We start from the raw sequence: 8,130 nt of genomic DNA, 5'->3' as shown, positions 1-8,130 counted from the left end.
AATTCTTGGCTCTTTTCATTTTTCACAATACCCCTTGGTCCTCTGCTTCTCACCAGGCTTCCACTACCTCTTGTCTGTCAATCCAGCCAGGCACCTACAGCCTGAAAGTCACCTGCCCACGACTTTCTAAAACACAGCCACCAACCCTTGACCACTCCTCTCATTGAGAGCAGATAGCGCTCCGGATCCTCTGGTGCTGTATCTCCAGACCAAAACTAAGCCAAACAAGTTGCACCTGCACTGAAGTTGTGCAGACCTCCCTCCTCCCATAAATGGCACTCAAGCGACTGTTTACATAGTGTTTAGATCACATTAGGGATGACCTGCCATCGTCTAGAAATCACTGACAGGATCGGGGATTGTGTAAGTTATGTGAGCTGTCCAGCTGGTTCCTTCTAGATTCCTGCCCCACAGGACCAGCCTCATAACCCAACAGCTGTCTCCTGCCTCTCAGTTTCGGGTAGTTTGTTATTTGAGACTGGTAACCAAAATGACTTGCAAATAAATGTTTAGCTCCAAACGGATGTATAACCTATAAAAACAAAGTTCCCCAACTCTCTTCCTTCCTGGGAGGTTCTGTATTTTGGAGCCGGCCACTCTCCACCTGGTATCACAGTTGTCAATGGGTTATAAGAATAGCAAAACCTCCATGTGGTACAGTACAGAACAGGACTAAGACTGGGCTGTCTTTCTTCTCTCACAGAACGAGAGATCTTGGGGGGAAGCTGTTGTCAGCGGTTCCATTGCTCCAAGATGCCAAGATCTTGTATCTTTTATATACCCCTGGTATCTCTTACATGATTGAAAAATCACTGAACATGTCATTACTACCAACTGCCACCATGGAAAACACACCCAGCGCTTCCAACAGTATACAAAGCTCATTTGCACACACCTTTTAGCCTTGCTGTCATCTTACTGGCAGGCAGTGTAGGCGGGTTGAAAAGAGTAACAGCATAGTTCTACTGTAAGGAAGTAGGAGATGGAAAGGGGGACTGAGAACGCCTCTGACTACAATGAGGAACCGAGATGTGAGTTCTTCCCTTCTCCTCGGTGCCTGATCAGCCCTGGATATGTTCCAACACCCATGCCACTTCTGACACTAGATCCTTCTAACTAGGCTGCCTCCATAGGTCAGAGCCCTTGTGTCTAAGACTGAAAGACCTGAACAAACCATCACTGCCAACTGCCACCATGGAAAAGACACCCAGAGCTTCCAATAGTACACAAAGCTTGTTTGTACACACACACACACACACATACACACACACACATACACACACAGAGCCTGGGGACCTGACCCTGGAGTGATTGCATTATACCCACTAATGCATCATGGCTCCTCCAGCTGGGAAGATGGGATGCTGTGGTGACACTTGGATCATGCTCCCGTGGACCTTGAAACTACACAGTTTCAACCCACCTACACTGCCTGCCAGCAGGATAACAGCAAGGCTAAAAGGTGTGTGCAAATGAACTTTGTATACTGTTGGAAGCTCTGGGTGTGTTTTCCATGGTGGCAGTTGGTAGTAATGACATGCTCAGTGATTCCAGTCACATAAGAGATACCAGGGGTATATAGGAGATACAAGATCTTGGCATCTTAGAGCAATGGAACCACTGACAACAGCTTCCCCCAAGATCACAGGCAGGTCCCTTGTGGGCCTTGCTCGAAACCTGAGGGCTCTGGGGAGCCTCTGGGCCTGGAGAGGCCACGATAATCAGCAATGAAGTCTTCCTGGGCCATGTAGTCTTACGAACCTGTAACGGAACCAGTGTTCCTGGGCTGTTAGGCCTGCTGGCGCTGCTTCTGCCCTGAGAAGTACTAGATACATCTCAATGGCAAATATATTGAGTGAAGCCGAACTCAGAAACACAAAGCGCACATGTTTTCTCTTTGGAAGTTGGACCTAAACTATAGATGAAAACACTTACAGGTCTATGTACATATAAGACTGACCAAGCTGACTGAAGGACGGTACATTCAGGAGTGAGACAAACAACTAACAGCGTAACAAAGTGAACACCAGCTTGCTGAAACAAGTCTTTTTTTTTAATTTTAATTTTTTGTGAACATACTGTACAGAGGGGTTACAATTACATAGGCAAGATAATGAGTACATTTCTTATCAAGCATTGCAGCCTCCTCCTTTGTTTACCCTTCACATCCCTTCCCAGCCTCCTGCCGCCCCCCCACCCAATCCTGGCCCCCCCCCACACACCAAAGTTGTAAAGTTTGTTTTTGACATGACAACTTGTACTTCTCATAGTTGCATCGGGTCCACCTGTATCCTTAACTGACTTGTTTTTCCCCATCTCCTCCACAAATTATACCAACATCAAATATAGTGAAAGCAGGGGTTGTACTGTGGGGGATGGACATACAAAGTTACAAAGAAATAATCTTATAAATGAGTTAGAAACAATGCATGAAAGAAAAAAACATTTAAATACTTATCTAAGGGTTCATTTTCCTAACATCACATTATCTGACCTTTCCTGCTTGACTCATATATATACTAGATATTGCAAATAAGGGAAACCATGGGACCTTTGTTTCTTTGGGCTTGGCTTACTTCACTTAATATAATTTTTTCCAAGCCTGAAACAAGTCTTGACTCGAGGGGTGGCAAGGGCTGAAGGAAGTGGCGGTCAGTGATGGGCAGATAGAGTCCTAATGGTCAGTGTATGTGTCTGTGGAACTAAGCAACTAAATGAGGCTGAGGTGGGTGGGAGAAGGGATCTGTGGGGGAGACAATGATGGAAGAAGCAGCTCTGATCAAGATGTATTACTCACGTAAACAATCCATTGAAACCCCAGGTAAGTTATTTGAAGATAATATTTTAAAAAGAAAACAGGGGAAGGTCACAGAGGAGAAGGGTAAGCCTTTGACCAATATACCTAGTATCAAGTATTCTACACAGGGCCACATACACAACAAGGGGACCAAGCAAAGATTGGAGTGGTCCTACCCTTACCCAAGGACCCATCAGAAGTGAAGAGAGGAGGCCTAGCGTTCGGGAAAGCAATGTGGCCCCCTATACTTTAATCTCAGACCCCTAACCTACAGAAAGGGGGGACAATCCATTCCTGTTGCTTAAGCCACCTGGTTTGTGATACATTTTTATAACAACCAAGGAAATGGAGACACTGCTTCCCTGATTCAATGAAATAATATATATAAAACCTTTTTGAACTCCAAAGTTTTATGTGTGGTGTGTGTGAATATTATAATAAAACACTCACAATATATACTCATTTTAGTGTTTATTGAAAATTAAAAACATATTTCTGTTACTAAAAGGGTGATGTAAAGAAGGGTTACAGTTACAAAAGTCAGCTAACGAGTACATTTCTTTTTAGACATTATCACCCCTTTCCTCCCATCCACACCCACAATTGTACATTTCATTTTCAACATAGTGTCCAGTGGGACCACTGCCACATTTATTCACTCTTTAATGTACACTAATCTTAAAGAGACAGTGTTTCCCAATAATTTACACCAAAATGATATAGCTGGAATGTTCTTAACAATTAAAAGCATTAAGAGTGGGAACACAAAGGGAGGTTCTAAACTGCTAAACAGAGACCTAAACAATTTTTTTAAATTGATTCATGCAGTGGAAAACCTGGATTTAAATATGGTATGGTAGAAACTCTGAATCTACCAGAGAGTTAGTCTCCTTTGCATTCCTGCAACAAAATGCCTGACACAGGCTGCTTATGAAATGAAGTCTATTTGCCTCTGAGATTAGGTGGCTCCGGTGGCCTCTGGCGGGAATCCAGAACGGCCAGGGCTTCCTGAAGGAACACGGTCAGATCTCCAACCAGAGCAGAAGGGTGAAGAGTAGGGTCCCAGAATCCCCATCAGAGGCATCCCCAGTAACCTAAGGACTTCTCACAAGGCTCTACCTCTTCAAGGTACACCAGCCAATATTTTTGCCAGGTGACTAAGCCTTTAACCTATGGATTACTAGTGGCCAATCAGCGAGGGAAACAATGGACCATAATAAAATGAGAAAATGGTAGAAACTGTGTACCGGCCAAAAAACACATATGCAGAAGAGCCTTCCTGCCACAAAAGAGCAAGGGGCTAGGGATAAGATAGTCCAAACCCTGTTTCTAAAATTCAGCCAACCTCAAGAGGTACATGTATTCGAATTATCCAACGGAAAGCAATTAAATTAGGTGATGTCCCAGAATGAATGTAAACCTGAGCAGTAAGACCAGTGAGGACTTGAGAGGAGAGATATACACAGTCTGTATAAAATTGTCTCAGAGAGCTGGGCACCAAAGCTCATGCCTGTAATCCTAGCTACTCAGGAGGCTGAGATCTGAAGATCATGTTTCAAAGCTAGCTGGGGCAGAAAAATCCCCATGAGATTTATTATCTCCAATTAACCACTCAAAAACCAGAAGTGACTGTGTGGCACAAAGTGGTACAGTACTAGCCTTGAGCAAAAGAGCTTCAGGGACAGAGCCAGACCCTGACTTCAAGTTCCACAACTGAAAAAACAAACCAAAAAAACAAACCAAAAAACAACAACCTCAGAGCATGAGTGCCATCAAATACCCAATGGTTCGAGACAGCCATTAAAATCTCATCTTTTTTTCCCCTGTACTTCTTGTCTCTGAGTCCCTCAGACCAGGAATGTGACTGTGTGAGGCCCTGAGTCCAATCACTATTATTGTACAACAAAGTTCTTGTTCTTGTTCATGCCCAATTGCAAATACACTTTTCACGGCTTTCTTTTCTCTTTTTTCTTCCTCGTGCTGGAGAAAGACAGAATGTACCAGGATCTGGCATTCCTGCATGCCACATAAGGGCTCTACCAAGGAGCTTCCTTCCTGTTCAGAATATCTTTCCTAGAAGACTCAAGCATGTTGATCTCCTAGTTTTGTTGGTCCAGACTGAGACAAAAGTCTCTTTCTGGAGTCAATTTTTGGCAAGGTATGACAGAAGCTGCTGAGCATGGGTATTGAGTCTAATATGTATGAAAAGTGAGTCAAATGTTTCAGTAAATGCCTCCTTTAGCCAACTCAAATGCCCTCCACCACTCTCAGGACTTGGGGGGGGACTTGGGGGGGCAGTATCAGAGGGCTTTCCTTCCTCAAGGTAGACACAGTAAGCCTAATCAGGTATAGCTGGTGACCTGTGACCCTAAGAATGAGACCTATCCACCAGAGAAGGTCCATCTGGGAAGCTGGCCCCTATTAGAGGGCTAGATATACAGCATGCAGAAAATTCTAGGGACTATCCCAAGGTTTAACAGAGGAAGCTTGTGGGGAGTGTGGGGAGGGATTGTGGAAATCTCTCCTCCTACCTCACCTTTTTTTTGTTTTCCCCTAAGGAAGGTTGGGGTGTTCCTCTCAGCCCAGAGACTTAGGTAAAGCACTGCCCCAAACACAAAATGGGGTGCACCCTGTACCTCCATATGCATGTCATGAGCCAGGAAGCCTTCTGCTTTTTTGTCCAATCACCAGAATGTGGATGAGACCCACTGGTATCTTTCCACTGTCATGTGATCAGAAAAGGGGGGGGAAGGATGCAATCCATTTTTTAGCATTCATTACTGACAGCTCTGGAAGTGGTTTGTGGCTGTGAGCATGAAATCCAAATCAGGGGGCTCCCTGGGGATGAACTGGGTAGCCACTCCCAGTAACGACTGTTTCCAGTGGCTCTCCAGCAGGACCCACCGGGAAACAGAGCAACAGGAACACAGGCAAACACTTCTGACACACAGCCCTATTTCTCTGGTTTCTGGAAATGGTCCAGTGTCAAGAGCACCATGTGCCTGTATTGTCACAACCTAGAAAAAAAGGGGGGGGGTCATGGGGGACATGGGAGAGGTCCATCCTACTGAGGATTCATATAACAGAAAGGTAGTAAGTGGGTCAGAAAGCTAGAGCTCCCTAGCCAGAGGCTAGAAAGAAGCTTCTGACAGGAGTTTGCATTTAATAAGATGATTTCTTCATGCTTCACCAATGTCATTCACTAAGGAACTGGCATCTCATCCTGCAAGTCGTCTAGGGCGAAGCCAACATTCCCAGGGCGAAACAGAGCTGCTACACCAGCTGGATGACCAGGGCCACTTCTTATTTGCCTAAGCTGAACCTATCTCCCCAGAATCCACGCTCTAGGAGTATATTTGAACATTCACTTTTCCATTTTCTCAAACACTTCCCCATGCACTGTTTTATTTGATCCTCCTTGCAATAAACAACACTCATTTCATTCATCCACTAAATCTTTGCTGGGTATCTTCCGTGTAGCCCACAAGGAGACAAGGAACCTCCTTCATCCACGCACACACAGCACACTCCCCATCCACAGCAAGCCTAGACAGAACGAGGGGGCCAGCTGATTTGGTATTGTGTGGGGTCAAGGGGCTCTGCTGTCCCTGGGAGATTAGCAGTGACCATTTGAGCTATTGTTTCGCCTGGGTGATGCACTGGGCATCACATCTGGGTGCTGAGAAGATGCTCTATTGGAGATGATCACAGCTGGAGACGGCTACTGTGACTTCCTGCCCATCTGTCTCTCACACACACATTTTAGAAGATACAGAAAAATCAAAGTCTCAGCAAGAGGACCTTCAGGCTGGACCAGGGGTCAACTCCTGAGGAACACTGGAACTCCAAACTCAACCCCACGAGGTAAGAGGGTCCAGGACAGGCCAAGAAATACTGAAACCTTATCTCTGAAAGCTGAGAACAGGAAGACTCTAGTGCTGATGGGGGCCTTGAAAAAGGCTTGTTAGATCCGTGTTTGTTTTTTTAATGCAGTCCTGGGGAAATGAAACCAAAGGCCTCAAACTTGCTAGGCAAGCTCTCTCCCACTTAAGCTTTGCTCTCCCAGCAGCCTGGTTTGGGAGGTAAGGTCTCAGTCACTTTAGCCAGAGCTGATCTTGAACTCTGTCTGGTCTCTGACCCCTGAAGTAAGCCGAGGTTTCCAGGCTTAGGCCTGCTCCCACGCACATGCCTGGCTCCCACGTGCTGTTTGTTTGCTTGGATCATTTTCTCTTCCTGACAACTGCAGCTTGGACAGTTTCATCCCTCTTTTTTTTTTTTTCCAATCGAGTGGTTTTTTTCACTCCCCTTTCTCCCTTTTAAATCAGTTATTCTCCCTTCTCTCAAGTCTCACAGGCAGACCATCAATCTAGTCCCTTCCTCCCTCCCAGCTTCCAGCCCCGGCGTGTGTGGGGGGGGGCTAGAGCGCTCTGTAGATGCTAAGCACCAAGCTTTTGCAAGCAGGATTTCCCCTCATCCCTACCCAAACCTCACCACACACAAAGACCTGCTGGGGGGGGAGGGCGCGGAGGGCGGAGAGGGGCAGCTAGGCCGGAAAGGCTGGTAAGTGGAGGCATTGGGGGACTAGCTCAAGATCGGGCACCTGAGCTCCATCTCTCCCCTCCAGCGCGCGGATGAGGGGATGCTGGGGGCCGGGCGGCGCTCTCTCTCCTCTGCCACTGACCGAAGCTGCATCTGGGGGAGCCTCTGGGTCTGGAAGCAGGAAGGACCCCCACCCCCTAGGCGTGCTTTGCCCCTTTCCTTTTCACATTCCCCCGCCAAGTTGGGAGGACCCGAGCAACAACTCCTCCATCGTCTTACACATTTAGCCTCCAAGACTCTCCTCTCCCTGCCCTTCACCAAATGTAAAGTCTCCACCGCCCTTGCTTCACCGAGGAGGGGGAGGGGAAGGAGGGCAAAATACCACCGTCCCTCCCCAAACCCTGGACTCTGGACCGCGCCGCAGCCCCTGAATCAGGGAGGAAAACCCCCGCGGAGGGCGGCGGGAACCACGGGGCGGACCCCGCGGCTCCAATCCCCGGACGCGCGGGCCGGTGCTCAGGCCTCGCCGGTCCCTTAGCCCCGCCGCGCTCCCCCGATCCCCCCAATCCCACCTCGAGTCCCGCTCCCTGAGAGTCCGGAGCCCGGCCCGGCCGCCAGCGGGGGTAGGGGGGCATCGGCCTCTCTCGCCGCGGTGCACCGCACTGGGGTCTCTTCGGGACACCGCCACGGCCTCGCCGGCGTCCCGGGGTCGGGCTCCGAACCCCTTGCCCGCCTTACCCCAGGCCCCGCCAGGGGAAGCCGGCGGAGGAGCGCGGGGCCCGGCGGAGCTGTCC

This window comes from Dipodomys ordii, unplaced genomic scaffold (assembly GCF_000151885.1).
Source record: "Dipodomys ordii isolate 6190 unplaced genomic scaffold, Dord_2.0 Scaffold82, whole genome shotgun sequence".
NCBI lineage: Eukaryota > Metazoa > Chordata > Mammalia > Rodentia > Heteromyidae > Dipodomys > Dipodomys ordii.
The sequence above is the reverse complement of the archived record's forward strand: the minus strand, read 5'-3'. Positions refer to the sequence as shown.